The 16511-nt window shown below is 44.5% G+C and overlaps 2 long non-coding RNA genes across 2 annotated transcripts; both read right to left on the reverse strand.

Moving 5' to 3' along the window:
- Positions 1–2848: 2848 nt before the first annotated feature.
- Positions 2849–10060, reverse strand: LOC123648494. Its single transcript, XR_006738638.1, has 3 exons — positions 10025–10060; positions 4703–4777; positions 2849–2901 (listed from the first exon to the last, which is right to left on the reverse strand). It is a non-coding gene; the product is annotated as an uncharacterized LOC123648494 (long non-coding RNA).
- A 1355-nt stretch (positions 10061–11415) lies between these two features.
- Positions 11416–13581, reverse strand: LOC123648311. Its single transcript, XR_006738562.1, has 3 exons — positions 13133–13581; positions 12762–12860; positions 11416–12139 (listed from the first exon to the last, which is right to left on the reverse strand). It is a non-coding gene; the product is annotated as an uncharacterized LOC123648311 (long non-coding RNA).
- Between the last annotated feature and the right edge of the window lie 2930 nt (positions 13582–16511).

The raw sequence follows: 16511 nt of genomic DNA on the forward strand, positions 1-16511 counted from the left end.
TTCTAGTGACATGAAGAGGCCAAAATAGCCTCCTCTTGACAAGAAAGAGTCCTGTTTTCTAATTCAGTGGAAACATTCCATTCCATATTCCTGGTGGAACCATTCTTCTCTTGGGCATTAAGATCTTTAAGTTGGCAGAGCCCAGAATTCTAGGGATTGAAAGCAAATTTTTCAAGGCGGCTGTTAGATTTAATATTGAGACGTGTCCCTCCTGTTTCCACCCTTTGATTCTGAATCTTATGCGCTCTGATCATAGAAAGGCAAATAGTACCATGAATTTATCAGGGTTCAGAGAATGTACCTTATCCACAAACTCGTGAGGTGTTGTCTCCTAGCAGGTACCACAACTGAGACTTCCACAGGTATTTTCATCATTCTGCAAGTCCAGTTGCTTCTTGGTGATGGACTAGGCGCTAGGACCAGTGAGAATTCAGGATGTTCTGAATCACTGGAAGCTTCTTATGTGCCCTTAATTTAAATTCCCAAGGTCCCTTTCTTCTCTTTTAAGGTGCTAACTCTGACTTAAGAGACTTGATAAGGCTATGATTTCCACTGACACTGTAATTTGGCAACTCCATCAGGATCAAACTTAGGCTTTGGCTCTGTAAAGGGATAGTCTAGCATGGGAGAGCCTTCTATGTCTGACCATGCCCTGAGCAGAAAATCTAAGCTCTCCAGTACAGTTAGAAGTAACCCTTGAATTATTCATGTCATTCATATTGTTTAAATTCCTTGTGCCACTGTATCCCCCAAGGCTTGCTTTCACAGGTAACCACAGGAGAATATTTAAATACTCTATTATATCCATTCTCTAATGCCACCTGGGTTTTTCACTGCCTTCTTACCCAAAAGTCTAGAAAACCAATACTAAATGCCCATTTCTTTACGTGTTTGTGGCCTAAAACCACTCCTGAGATCAATTTCTATATTGGTCAAGGGGTTCTTAGTTGCAAACAACGGAGCCCATCTTAGCTAACATGTGCAGATGTGTAATATATTAACCACATTAAGCAGTTCACAGAGAGCCAGAAGATTAGATATAGAGGCTATGGAACCATAAACAAGGTCTAAATGACACCACAAGCCTGCTCCAGTAGAGGCCCTCCTGTTCCAGTTGCTAGTGCAGGACTGTGGCTCACTTGGCTGACACTGGGCACAGGACATCTCCAATAGAACCTCTGCCACCTTCTTCTGAAAGATGACCACCTTGCCACCACTCTCCCCAGTGTAGAGATTATGCAACATTTCTTCATGTCACTCTCTTCTAAACTTAAATCTCACAAAGGCATGTTTGATTTTAGGTCCTGGTCCTATAACTGTGCCCTAGCTTACAAGAAAAGTTGGGGGACAAAACTTCCACCTTCAATTTAGGGAATGGCAGGGGTCACAGGTGGGAAAGTGCAATAATATAGGAAGATGTTCAAAGCATGAATAATGTCCACTCCATATGTGGTTCTCTCCCACTTTTAATTAAAGTGAGATTGTTTACTTTTAAGTAATCTATTATATCAACTTGCCAGTTATATGAAATCATGAACTGAATCTGAGAAAGGTGAGACTTCCACAGGTGATCTGATGGAAACTGACCCCCTGCCTGGAAAGGAAAGGATTATTTGTTCCCATTGCACATGGGAGGCAAGTGAGTCCTCAGGAAGAAAAGGGCCCCAGACACTGACACCCAAATTCCTGCAGTGATGTTATCTCACTTTTACTAGGATATTTGACACCCTTGAGTGAGATAATATAGTTTCCCATCTTGGAAGTGTAGAATAACCTTTCTTGTAATTTTTGTTTTTGAGACAGTCCCGCTCCATCATGCAGGCTGCAGTGCAGTGGGTGTGATCATAGCTCACTGCAGCCTCAAACTCCTGAGCTCAAGTGATCTTCCTGCCTCAGTCTCCTAAATAGCTATGACTACAGGTGTATGCCACCATGCCCAGCTAAATTTCTTTATTTTTTATAGAGACGAGGTCTTGTTATGTTGCCCAGGCTGGTCTTGAACTTCTGGCCTCAAGAGATCCTCCAGTCTTGGCCTCCCAGAGTCCTGAGATTTCAGGTATGAGCCACTGCCCCTGGCCAATTTGTTTTTTCATGTTGTGCGTATGTCCATACTCAGGAGAAGAATGAAGGAGTAGATAGAGACAATGGTGTGCTTGAGAACACCCCACATTTTGAGGAAGGAGCCATGTGAGTTTTACACAATGCAGTAAGAAGACAACTCTAATGCGTACGTTTTGTTGTGTGCTCAGCATCTGTTCCCCTTTCTTTTGGTAATAGTGTTTCTACTTCACTGGGAATTCTCCTCATGTCAGTCATGTGCTTGGTGGGACTGTCTTCCCTCCCAGCCCCCAGCCGTGGGTGAATACACAGCACAGCACTGGCCCACCGGCATATTCCGTCCCCTGCTTTGGGAATGGTCACCCAGCCCAAGTTGGTGCACTAAAACTCAGCCTTTGGTTGGGATACTGGGTTGAGAAACTCCTAGGCTTGAAGTGGCAGGGTGTTTGCCTGGAAATGCTGGGGGTCGCCACACAGACAGAACTGCCTGGGAATAAACTCAACATGGAGAAAGTCAGAGCTGAGAGACAGAGGGAGTGTGGGTGCCCACGTGTTTAAGCCCCTGGATCCAACCCAGCTCACCCCAGGAATTTCAACTGTGTGAGCCAGAAAATTTCGCAGGTTTATTTGGTTTTGACTTCCATTATTTTTCGTTAAGTTTCTGACACTTACAACCCAAGGAGTCTGACCTGCAACACCTAAGCAGGCTTCAGCAGAGTGTGACTTCTGTAGTGACCTCTGGGTGAGTGTTCGGCCTCTGAGATGGAGTCACAGACGATGGAGGGCCTTAGAGGTTACTTAGTCCAATCCCCTCCACTTGGTATTTCCTGTTCCTTTAATGGGCTGTTAGAAAAACAAGCACGAAGTAAATCATCGTCACTCACAGGTGTATCACCTCAGTTTACATTCCACACAGAAAGCCAATGTGCCTCTTCACTGAAGTAATAAAATGAAATCAGGATGTTCCACACCATGGTGCCTGGACTGTTTTGAAGAGAGCTCCCTTAAGCCCTTGGAATTTCAATCACAGAACAAGAAAAAACTACAAGAATTAGTGCATCTTCCAAAAAATAAAATCGTACTCCTTTTTTAAACCAGTAAGTGGGGCTTCCTCTTACACAGTTCCTTGAATGTCTCAGAAAAAAGTTATGTATATAACCCGATGTTTGCTTTATCTGCAACATACATATCTTGTCACATCACAGATCATCCCGGCGCATGAGGCCATTTCTAGCATTGGAGGGGAAATATCCCTAGCAGAGCGCCAAGGAATACAGGGCAGCCGAAGGAAAGAAGCTTGACCAAGGAAGGGTACGTATTAAATGCTTCCATTTACACAGAAATTCCAAGAAATGCACACTGACCCACAGTGACAAAGACAGATCAGTGGTTGCAGGGGACACAGGGGAGGGAGGGAGGAATTACAAAGGGACTCAAGAAAACTTTTGGAGGAGACAGAAATGCTTGCTATCTTGGTTTCATGAATGTGTGTGTGTGTGTGTGTGTGTGTGTGTGTACATATATATGTCCAAACACATCAAATTGTACACTTTAAATACGTAAAGTATATTGCATATGAAATCTATGTTAAGAAAGTAGTCAAAAGAAAAAAGTCTAGTACCAAATTAAGTGAATGAAGCATGAAATGAAGAGCAAATTGGGCTGTGAGGTATATAGGAATTTAGAGGAAGCCTTCATCATCCTGGGTAAGCCCCTTATACCTAAAGAAGCTTCGCAAAAAATTAGATGATGTTCCCTAGCAGAAGATTTCTTAAAAGACCTCTATGCCCCCAAGTTTGCCCTCCATCTGTGTATAGTGGTACCTGAAATTCCCACTGGTATTGTCGCTCCTGCAGGGGCCCTGGAGACAGGGGCATTTAGACTGAGTCTGTGAGTCGCGTTGCCTCATTAGCTAATGCCTTACTTGATTTACACTGGTGGCTCCCAACCTTCCCCCTAGGAACCCTCAATTATACACTGGGGAGATTCTGTGACTCTAAGGTTCAGAGGAGGCTCATATTTTTTAAAGTGATGAGTCTTGCATGTCAGGATAATTATCAAAACTCCCAAGTAGCTCTTAAACCTGGGGCTGCACTAACTTTTCACCCTGTCTCTCTGTTCCCAAAGCCTACTCCATCCACCCTTCATCACTGAGGAGGAAATGAAGATGGGCCATCATGGCTGTGACTGCTGCTTCTGACGCTGGTGTTGTGTTGCCCAGGTTCGTGCAGCAGCCTGCTACTTCCAGTTGTTTCTTCCCTATCCAAAAAAAAAAAAGAAAAAAAAAACCACCCCAAAGTCATACCTTTATTCTACTTTGTTTTTTTGGCTACAAAACTAGTAAACCACTCCAACAATTTCTATGATTTTCAGTTTAAATCTCCAGAAGTGCTACTTTCTATGCTAACCTTTGGCTGCGAAACACTAAGATGACTAGCATTGCAGCGTGATTACCTATTTGGATCTACAGCCATTTAGCTGAGAGTTTGACCTGTGGGAACAATATATGGGACTGGTACATTTAGACTATAGGAAGAATATTCTAGAAGGGTAAAATCAGGACAAATAGGGATGCCAGGTCCTGGTGGGGGTCCTAGAGGTGAGAGCATGGGGTGTTGGGAGGACATATGGGGACCTTGCCCACCTCCGAAGCTGCAGGGATGAAATGTGACATGCAGTCTGGGCGTCCTCCTTCTGGGCAGAACATCCTCCTGGGAACCTAGAATCCACGCACATCTTGTTTTCACACAGAGGAAGCAATTCAGATTAGAGTTAAGCTTTTAACTTAATGATTCGCTAATCTGTGCATCTTGAAGGGGGACACAGTGGAGCCTTCACTTTGCTCTTTGTATCCATACCCTCGCACATGCACACACACAAGCCTCATTTGTGAAGACGTCTTTGAAATGTATTCACTGAAGATAATTATAGAGGTCTAACACTTCTGCTCTTCAATTAATGCTATAAAATTAATGGTCCTTCATTTTTACTTCCTATGCAAATGATGGTGTCATCTCCAACCGTAAGCCTCTCTACTCACACACTGAATATGATTAGTGTCCCTTTAAGCTGAATTAGAGCATGTGACCTTCTGGGGTATGTCAGGAGCGAAACCTCCTCGTGCTATTTCCAAGGTTTCATTATGAAACGTTCTTGAAAAGCAGAATTTCAGAGTTGACACCAAAACACGTTTCAGTGACTAATCTTTGGGGGTTGTGGCCTTAGAAGGAAGCAGACAGGCACTGGAGGACAGCTCATAAATCTACTATTTTCACCTGAGATTTACCAGGCTTCACAATAAACACATTTCCAAACAAAGGACAGACAGATTCCTGTAAGATAATGAGGCAGGTATAATGGAAATGCAGTGGTATTCAAATACTGTACCCATCAGAATATCCTTTTGCAAATGGACCCAGGGGAATGCTTGGTCAGAGAGGAGATGTATTTTCTTGACAAGAAATTCTGAAATGTAACAAAAATGGCTGACTCAGTAGCTCGGAAAGGGAAAAATTAAGACGTTACGATTCTTTTATTCCAAGGACTGAGCATCAGGAGCTTGTGGCTCTGTGGCTTCTGATGAGAATGTGGGCATCTCTCAGCAATCATTGTGTGCACGCATCTGATCCATGAGGTGTATTTCTGCACTTTAGGCAGCTTGGAGGAGTTGAAAATGTTGCATAGCTCGAGTGCACTCACACTCAAGAGTCAATACCTCACTCCTTTGGGGAGCTTTCGTCTAATAATGGGATGCCATCTGGTATTTGAGTCCTAGGGAAGGGTGTGCAAGTTCAAGAGGATTGGGGTCTAAGGAAAGTAGCAGAAGGACATTAAGGAAGGAAAACAAAAGGAGCCTCGACCATCCCTTCACTTGTGGGGGGGGAGGGGGGAGGAATTGTAAGCAGATCCGAGATGCAAGGCTGGAATCGGGTCCCAGGTTGATGGATTCTACAGTCTCTGGCAGCTGGGATTGGTTGGATTGATGGACATACTCCTGAAGCCAAGTTCAAAGAGAGTATGCCCATTTGTCCTTTGTGATCTGCTGAATTGGATGAGACACAAATATTCAGAGAATTTTTTTCTCTGTGGCAAGCGAGAATTCCTTGGCTGCAGAAATACTGACTGTGAGTTGAGAAAACTTGGGCATCAGAAAGAGGCAGGTTTAAATAATTGGACTTCAGCCATAGATTTACCTTGTGAGTGATGAGAGTTGTGTAGGGGATGGGGGAGTGCTAAACTTTTGCACCCGGGGAGTGTTGTATTTCAATGAAATAAAAAAATGTCTTTGTGTGTGGGTGGCATCACTTTGCATAACCCTGCTGCTCTTTTCTGAATAGCTGTGGCTGCACCAGGCAAGCAGTGTTGCTGGTGCCCTTCTCTGTGAGATGAAGGAATTCAGGGAGATGCCCCCAGCACACTGTTATGAATGTGTAGGATGAACAGGGGGACTGGATCAGAAATGGGGGCTGACTGTTACATACTTATAATGAAGCAGAGAAAATTGCATTCACCACAATTCCTCTTAAAGAGAGCCCTGAATATATTCGGATGAAGACATACTTTAGCAAGTCATTTTGGGTGGAGGGTGAGACCCAAGAGTGTATTCAATCTAGAAAAGTTATTATTAAACTGCTCTGCGTGAGCTAAGGAGAAGAATTTGTCACTCTTGTAAGAGGGAGAGAAAGAAAAGAAAAGAGAGTGAGGGGAAGTGGGTGGGTGAGGGTGAGAGGGAGACCAGCAAGGGGGAAAGGCTGTGCCCCGTGTGCGGCAAGCCCCTCTCCGTGGCTCTGTCTCCCAGAGCTCACAAAATGCTGGGTATGAGTGAAGGCTTGGGAAACCCTGGAAGGAGCTGAGTTTTGTGTCTGGTGGATGTGGATGAAGTAGAGGCAGCACCCAGGATTGCAGCATCAGAGGGGAGCAGCCCATAAGGAGGGCAGCCCTGGACAGTCGCGGGAACCACAGCGAGAACTTTGGATTTTGATGGGTGGTGGAATTGGCTTTGAAGCAAGTTTATCTTGTTACCCCAAAGGTGGCAGAGGCAGCTGAAAGCCAGCTTATGTGTGGGTGACCTCACAGCGACTGGAATATCTAAAGATGCCTGTTACTTCTGTGTTTTGTATGAGAAATGCTTTCTAAAATAAAATGAAATTTTAGAAAGTCTAATAGAATGACTACTCATAGAAACTCAGGCATTATTTAAACAAAAAGAAAGCAGAATTTTCTATTTAGTAAGGCTGACCACTCTCCAGATACATACACAGCATCCATCAAGGCATTACAGGATAAGCAATTCTACCCAGGCCCGGAGGGAGAGCTTATTCCTGGTATTTAGGACCATTTCCAAGGAAAAGTAAATAACTTTATCAGATGTCCTGAATGATGCAGTCTCAGGAAAGAAATGCTGTTTTCCCCAAATAAGTGGTCTATTAACAACCAAATGTAAATGTAATAATAACCTTGTTTGGATCTTGTTTCTCATAATTATATCTATCTATCTATATATATATATATATAGAGAGAGAGAGAGAGACAAGAAGAGGAAAATTTGAATTGGGAGTAAAGTGAGAGCAAGAAATGACTGTCAGTGTTTAGGCATGACAATGGCATCATAAGACATGTATACTTAAATACCTACACTTAAGAGATGCAGGGTAAAATGACCCAATACTGAAGATTTACTTGAAAACACTTCACAAGAGAAAAAGAAAAAAAGAGAAGAAAGGAGAGGCTGGATTAAGCAGGACGATCAAAATCATGACAATTGTTGAATCTGGTGGATGAACATGGGACACTTATTGTACTATCCTCTCTATTTTGTGCATATCTGAAATTTTCATAATAAAATTTAAAAAACACATCAATCAAAATGAAATCGGACCCTTACAATTTTCAGTGCCCCAAGTATCCCAAAGGAGCTAACTTACACCGCCTTTTACTCCTCCTTATATTTAAGGCTTTGGAGATAGTTAACCTCTGTCCACCACAGATACACCACCCGGCTCTCGCATTTTAAACAATAATGTTTAGAAGATGTTGCGGGCTGGATTGTGTCCCTCCAAAAGTCATGTGTTGCAGTCCCAACCCCCAGGACCTCAGAATGTGACTGTATTTGGAGATAGTGTCTTTAAAGAGGTAATTAAGGTCCAAGAGGTCTAATGGGTGGGTGCTAATTCAAGCGACTCTATTTGACTGTATTTGGACATCGAGTCCTCAAAAGGATGATTAAGGTAAACTGAGGCCATTAGGTTGGGCCCTAATCTAATGTGACTGGTGTCCTTTTAAGAAGGAGCGATGCCAGGGCACATGTGCATGGAGGTACGACCGTGAGGAGAGGCGACAAGAGGGCAGCCCCCCGCAACCCACAGGAGAGGCCTCAGAGGAAAGCAGCCCTGCTAGTGCCCTCGTCTGGCACGTCCAGCCTTCAGAACCGTGAGGATGCATTTCTGTTATCTGAGCCACAGTCTGTGGCGGGTTGCTAGGACAGCTCTAGTGAGCCAGTACAGAAGGGAACAGAATTGGTAATGGATTTGCCTCCCTTGAGCTGTTTGAATGACTTCCAGGCTACCCTCCCTTCTCCCCAAAAGTATCTCACTCCCCCTTAAGATTCTGCCTTCTTTTTCCTCTGCTTTTCTTCCTGCTACAGTCTCCTTCACGTTGCTAAAATTCTGGTTCTGGCAATCTTACATCTGCCAAAATACCAGGAGAAACACCATCTCCCGAATTGTGCAGACTGGGAATCTTCTGAGGCCACTCTGCTTTTTCAGTCTAAGTCCTGATTGTTCCTCATCCTCTTTGGACACAACACTGAACCTTCTGAGGAGGATGGGAATTAAAAAAAAAAAAATTCAACAAATGAAACTACTCAAGGAATTACAATGTAGTAATAGCCTGTAATTCTACTTTTCATCTTTCTGAAAGATACACATTGTCCCAAGACTTAAAGTATTTATTATATCTTAAAGGAAGTCTCTTATTTCTGGTTCAGAGATTCAATGTGGCATTTATAATTATATTCTGGAGACAACATTGTTAAAAATTTGGATTTTCATGCTAAAAGGGATTTTTAAAAATATATAATTACCTACTAATTCCCCTGAAATGGTGTGATTCGCCTTTTTTTTTTTTTTTTTGTCATAACTCATGTGAAACAACCCATTTTTAAAGAGAAACTCTGAAATAACACGTGAGTGCCTCGGCCTTGGGGTTGCTGAACTCCGCAAAACGTGGAGATTTCTGCAGGAACATTAAACTGAAGTCATAACAATGGGTAATATTTTAATATAATGGAAAATGATCATTAACTTTTCTCGACAGGAAGGAAATGAATTTTCCTCATTGTACACATTCTGCGAAAAGTAGGTATAAGAAAATTTCAGAGGATGTTCCACCCAACCAGAATGGGCTGTAAGTACCATCACGACAATAGCCTCATAGACTCGGTGTCAGCAAACTGAACAAATGGAGCTTGTGAGGAAAGAATGTGGTTCAGTGTCTCTCAGAAATATCTGTAAATGAACTTGAGATTTTAGAGATGATTAATCCTACACAGTGAAGTACCTTTCCCAGGGGTCTTTCTCAGAGCTCAGATAAATCCTTATCTTTATCACGCTCTCTACCCCACCCACTCCAAGTGACTAAACTATTAAACCTCCATAAACCCGTTTCAACTTAAAATGGTGCATAGTAATATTAAAAGTATGCATTTATTAAATATTCTATGTAAGTCATAAGGACTTCAAAATATTTTTGTAAGACACCTGAGACTGGGGTATACGTTCCTTTCCAGAAGTCATAATTCTCAAAAATTCTCTGCCACAATTTCAAATTTGTCCTGGTCCCTTAGCCACCGCCCCTCAATGGTTCTTACCTTGCCCCACTTCTGGTCACCTCTATTTCTTTGTCATTTTTCTGTCTCCATAGTCCTCAGCTGCCCCCAAACAAACAACTGTCTAGAATAGATACTCACCCCAGGATTCTCCTCTAGAGATTTACAGCCGCGTCAAACCAAAAGGGGACAGAGAGCAGAATCATTAATTCAGTGATCAAACATCCGCTAAGGAAATAAAAAGAAAGCAAAACAATTTTTAACCCATCAAGACAAAGTGGCCAGTGGCTTTGATCTTTTTTTTTTTTTCACTTCGGTGATTTTGGGGCTCATGGACACACAGCCACAGTGCTTTGAGGGTCCCTGCTTGGATCTCACACTGTCTGTTCCGTCGGTCTGTGGGCTGGCGCACACTACCATGGTCAGTCACTGTTACAGAATGGAAATACGGTACTTGCACTCCTCCCCCACTGCCATAAAGCAGCTTGTTGTTACACGATTTGGATCAAATCACGCCTCACACCCAACATCACTACTGCAGGCGCTGGAGTCCCACGTGACTGGCATAAGCCCCTGAGCCGGCTGTGCGCTCCTTTCGCCCAATGCCAGCTCCCTACGGCGGTTCCAAGGCATTCCCACAAGAAACCTAGCTGGTCCTGGTTGGTAACCAGCAGGACTTTCTGCAACTTGCATTGTTAATAAATTTAATTAATAATTTCACACCTCTACAGGTTGTCATCACAGATCAATTTTTTTGTTCACCTACTTATTCCCCTCCCCTGTTGCCCAAGGAAGCCCTGGGAAGGGGTTTCTGCAGCACAGGCTGCTACTCTAAGTCCTTGTGAAACTTTGGCAAACTCTGCAATGGGCCCTGGCCTTCCGCCCCCCAGCCCTTTCCCTCCTGGGGCAGAAAGGACAGAGAATGCAGGCAGCAGACTCCCCCAGCCGCATCCCTGCACTCCTGCCAGCTCGCTGATGGAGCTGTGCTTGGCCTCCCTCCGGCCTGGGGTCCCCACAGTGACACAACAATTTCTGTGAGTGCCTTTGAGGGGCACAGGGTTTTGTGACCAACAGAGAAAAATAAAGTTTTAATCATGACCTTGCAAAGGGCAAACACAACAACAACAAAAACAAATAAACAAAGACAACCCTGGGTTTTTAGAAATGAAAGTCTGGCTTCAGTCTTGAATATTAGGGTTCCGATGAATTTTGTACCAGGTGATAGCTCATGAAATATATTTAATTTGCTATATTCCCTTCTCCCCCCATCGCCTGCTGTTACCTGCCCCCCATTCCATCAAGGTCTGGAGCTTTATAAAAAAAGGTGAAATTGGGTCAGAGTTGGAGGGAACTGAGAAAGAGCAGAGAAGCCAATTAAAATTGAAATAAAAATGTCTTCCCTCCTTTCCTCCCGCTTCACTTGGCACTTCTCTTGCACGCATGAAATAGGTCTTCACTTGACCCTCCCCACTCTAACGGGGCCAACAAGAGACACTGGGACTTACTTTTTCTCTATTTAAAGCCTCGATTTTTTTATTAGTATACTAAATACAGAGCGACACCGAGAAACGGAAAAGCCCAAAGCAGACAGGGCAGGACGGTGTGGTAGAGACGGGGCGGTGAGGCAAAGACAGGACCGGAAACAATCCACTCCAGGAAGGCAGAGACCACGTCCTTGAAATCCTCGGTAAAGGGATGGTCTACCATCCCCGCTGTAGGTGCTGGGCAATGAGAACAAGGACAAGCCCAACACGCTGGATGCTGATGCTCACTCACTCCTCACCTCCGTTCCCAGAGCCCCTGGCAGGCGTCCACGGTGCCATATGCTTTGGGGAAGTGGGAGCGCTGATCGTCGCGGTTATGGGGAATTGACTCTCATGGCTTCGAGAGATTCCGGGTGGCAGAACTGTTCTGAAAAAGAACACGTCGCAGTAGGTGCGCTGTGGAACTCTCAGGATAGGAATCTGAGAACAGAACAGGACTTCAGGGAGGGACGCCTCTACCTCCCAGTTATACAGGTGAGCAATGGAGATCCAGAGAGGCGAAGCGACTTGCCCAGAGTCAAGATGGTCAGTGCCAAGCGGGAGTGTTGGAACCGGATTCTGGGATGCTCCGTTCTCATCTCCCTCAGGCTGACTCACCGCTTTTGAGCCGCAGGCTCCAGGCTTCGTTGTGTGGCTTTGAGGGCAGCCCCATGGGTGCTGATACGGGGGTGCCAATATTTTTAGTCACGGAGGTACTGGGAAACTTTTTGTTCTTTTATATGAAATAATGAATATCAAAACACAAAGGAAGAAAGAGAATAAAGAAAAAAGTGTGAGTTTTGGAGTCAAGTTAAATTTCAGCTCAAAGACCATGTAGTCTTTGAACCTCAGTTTTCTAATATGTGAACTGGGAATAATCATCATGATCATCATCATCATTATCTGTGTCTTATAGGGCTCTTGTGAGGATGAAAGATAATACACAGAGAGTACCAAGCATACCAGAAACCTAAGGGTACCTATTTGGGCAGGAAAAAAATCCCAGAGCGAGCCCTGTGCTGAGAAGCCGAGTCAGTGGGACACAGACCCGGAGTCCTCATGGCACAAGGAAAAGTCCCATCTCATCGAGGTCCCCTCAACTTCTCTCACAGCCTGGGACAATTAAAATACTCAGAGGGGACTGTGTGTGGACACAGGTATTGCAACCATAATGTAAGGAGATGATTTCCCAAGAACCAGCCAAGAAAATATGTCTCTGAAATGGTGTTTAAAGGGGGAAAAAGTGACTTTATAACATTAGAGTGATGCATGGATTCATGGAAAAATTAAAAGAGAGAAATAAGCCTGGGAGGAGAAAAGAATTAAAAGAAAAAAATGTTTTGGAAAGAACTGACCTTGAAGTCAGAAGAGGGAGATTCAAGTCCTGGGTTTGCCCTCACTGCTGTGTGAGTTTGGGAAAGTCAATTAGCTTCTCTGAGTCTTGACTTCCTTAACTATTAAATGAAAATAAAATTATATGCCTTAGGATGTTGCTGAGATAATTAACATGCAGAGTGTTATTTTAAAGAAGTAAAATGTATAAGTTTGTTCATTTTAATTATGTAGCAAGGATATTATAAATGGTTTTTCAGAGTTGGTCATGTTTCAGAATTGGCTTTTTTTAAAAAAAAAATTCTTGCAGAATGAGTTAGGAATTAAAAAGAAACATGTCTTCTGGTTATGAAGCCTGATGCTTAGCTTAATTTTCTCTAACCTGGGATCCTACCTTTGGACAACATACAGCTTCACTCAGGTCCGTCTGCACCAGCCGACCTGCGGCTGCCTCATTCCTGAGACTCAGACAGTGGAGGTGTTCAGTGGGCAGAACACGGAGGAAAGGTCATTCGAGTGGTTACCCTTGGATAGAGCCACATCTCTACTTTTCTCCACTTGCCGCTGCCCGCTGCCCGAAGGTACAGTAAAGTTGTGGCACCTCGGCAGCCTGCAGAGACTAGAGAAGGAGGGTTTGAGGGGAGGGAAGAAAGTTTTCTGCAAATACCACAGCTCCTTTAGAACATGGAAAGCAGATGATCTTTGTTTTCAATTCTGCTTCCCATCCTGCAACGGGCCCCCATTGCTCCAGATAAAGGCAGGCAGCCTTGTTGCTCCTGTCTGTGGGCGAGAAGTTCCTGGGTGGAGGTGCACACATGCACAGGCACACTGGTGCACATGCGCAAACGCACAACCCACAGGCAGGCCTCACTTTGTGAGCTCGTGCGTCCTGAGCCCTCTCCGCTTGTGCTCCTGAAGCCAGTGAAGACAGGAGCTTCGCTTCCATGCACAGCATCCCTTAAGAGTCATTTTCATTTTGGAGCTGGTCTAATAAAGAGAACCACCTCACCAACATCGTAACAGACTCATTTCTTTATTAGAATTATTTGAAGTTGCACCCTTGGTGATCCAATCACCCAGAGACGCAAAGACAGGAGAAAAAGGCAAGTAATTAAATACATAAAGCTGAAGAGGCAATTCTGGCATATATCATGATCAATAAAATGACAATTTTAAAAGGCAAGCTTTCCACTGGCCCCTGAGGCTAGCACATAGAGTCTCTGTCACATTTGGGGTAGGCAAAAAAATCCCTCGGGCAAGTTCTGCAAAGACCTGCCAGATTTCCACCTCCTTGCAGAAGGAATTTGGGAATTTATAGCGAGGCACTACAATTGTTCTCTACTATTGTGTAGATACCTTGGGCAGGAGTCATCTTAAAGGCACGATTCTCTACCCTTTCGTGCCCAAACACACCCAAACATGGTGTTCACAGCCTGATGCACTCCCAAGGAAAATGCAGGTTTTGATTTAAAAAAAAATAAAGAATTTGGGGACAGTTACTCTCTATGAAAATTCATACTTGCCAGAGATCAACTGCCATCATGAGTGGTTGCTCTCTACTGACTAAGGCCAGCGGGAAAGGCTGCCACCCAGACACCACTCCTCATCACGCTGACACCAACACCACGCAACACTCCAAGGCAAGTGAGAAAGAGAGTAGTTACATTGGGACAGTCTTCAATCTGTTCAACTTGTAAAAATAAAATTTATCCTTTAAGAATATACTTAAGGTATTAGAAACAAATTTTTTGCCATGGACCTCACAACTGGCTGGAACTCCCCCGCCCTGTGTGACATACTGTGGAAGTTAAGGACCAATTTCCTTAGGGGCTTCTTGGACCACACCCACCACCCTGAGTGGTCCTTGCAAGTGAAGTGAGTGTCTGGGCTGAGGGTGGAGCCCAGGACCTTCAGCCCTCCAGCCACGAACACTGAATGTCCACTGTGGGCAGAGCCTCCTGTTGGCCGAGGTGGAGGGAGAGGTACAAATGGAAATACAGGCCTGCTTCTTGTCTTTCAGGTGCTGATAATCTATTGGGAAGGGCAAGACAAACACACAGGAGAGGCCTAAGCACTGAAGACCACGCCTAGCTTGGGTAAGGACTATCCCTACCTCTGCATCAATTTGTAGGATGTCTCTCTCCCTGGGACCCAGCAAATCTCCAGCACTTCAACAGTTTCCCAGCCCATGCTTGTTGCATTAAAGACAAAAGTAGAGGAAAACCAAACATAAATAATGTAGTAAATACTGGGTCTAACTGTGAGACGAAACAAAGCAGTCAATTAGCTGACTGAGGGTAGCGTGGATGAGGTGAATTGGCGGTAGACTAAGGAGGAGGGTAGGAGATGCGTTCTTTAATGGAAAAAAGACATAGGGGCTGAAGTGGATGAATTTGGAAAAGAGAATAACACAAAGATGGCTTTAATGAGTGGCCCCTGGCTTAGAGTGTGGGGGTCTCCAAGTTTAGATTGGCCGTATTTCTGCACACCACGTGAGAAGGCAGATGGCCTTCCAGCCAGGTCCTGTCCAAGTGCATCGCAATCCCTTAGCCACGTGTGCACTGGCCAAAGGGAAGGAAGTGAGATAGAGGTCTGTGGGGCAAAGCTGAGTGTGTGGGATGTTTTGGCCTTTAATGGGGAAGGAAAGATGCTGCCTGACATGAGCACTGCGAATGGGGAGAGGAGACAGTGGAGGAGGGCGGGCCTGGCATGGCCTTTGGGAGCATTCCTAGATGGCTTCCGTATGCCTGTCTAACCCTAATGCATCCCCTTAGGGCAGAAATAGGCAGGGAAGAACAATGAAATGTGTGTATCCAGGAAGAGAAAAGCAGAGGCTTACCTTGGGGGAATGTCTAAGTGCTGCACAATGCCATTGCCCCCACTGCCACCCTAGTCCCCGTGGTCTGAAGCCCTTTCCTTTATTTTGAGTTTACTCTCGTCCTAGGGAAGGTTCTGCATTTCAGTGGGGCTCCCAGCTGTCAGACATGCTTTTGTGCCCTGAGCTCATCAGCTACTGACCAGAGAATCTAGTGGATACGCCCAGGGCCTGGGAGGGGGGCTGATAACAGCATAAAGATGCATTTTCTACAATTTAAATGAGACTCATTTCTCATCCAGCTCACACTCATGAATCCTGCAAGAGTTTCTTTCTGATTTTAAGATGACTGAACCTGTTACTAAAAGAAAATGGGTCAAACCACATCCTAATAAATCTCGAGGGATGTTCCTATCCTTTAGTAGTCCTTTACGTTGCTTACATTGGGCGTTTGCGTGAAGGAAGTAGGGCTTGGGAAACATCTGGCTCCACAGACTTTTGGAGGCAATTTGATGCAGTTTGTTGGTAATAGGATTTGATCTGTACTAAATCCGAATGTCTGTGTTATTTCAATGGATTTAATGAAGTTTTGTTTGTTGTTGAGATATCGTTTCCATCCTGCGTTCTGAGGGCTCCAGGTGGGAGCGATCAGGCAGGCTAGGAATAATAGCATGCTTCATGAGGAGGCATTATTTTGTCAGAGAGTTCAGATACGATCTCATTAATATCTTACCTTGGGGAAAGCTGAAGGGAGAGGAGATGAGTTGTTCTAAAAAAAAAACCACATGAAAGCCGTGATACAAGGACCAACCTCACCAACGCTGCCTGTGATAGTTACTTTCGAAGACGGCTCCTCATGGAGTCGTGCCTCCCATCACTCGAGCTGTGTGGACTCCCTTTTTCTTGACTCTGCCAGGTTCTGTGACTTGCTGTTGACCAGTGAAATATGGCGCAAATG

The sequence above is a fragment of the Lemur catta genome, chromosome 12, assembly GCF_020740605.2.
Source record: "Lemur catta isolate mLemCat1 chromosome 12, mLemCat1.pri, whole genome shotgun sequence".
In the NCBI taxonomy this organism is placed as follows: Eukaryota; Metazoa; Chordata; class Mammalia; order Primates; family Lemuridae; genus Lemur; species Lemur catta.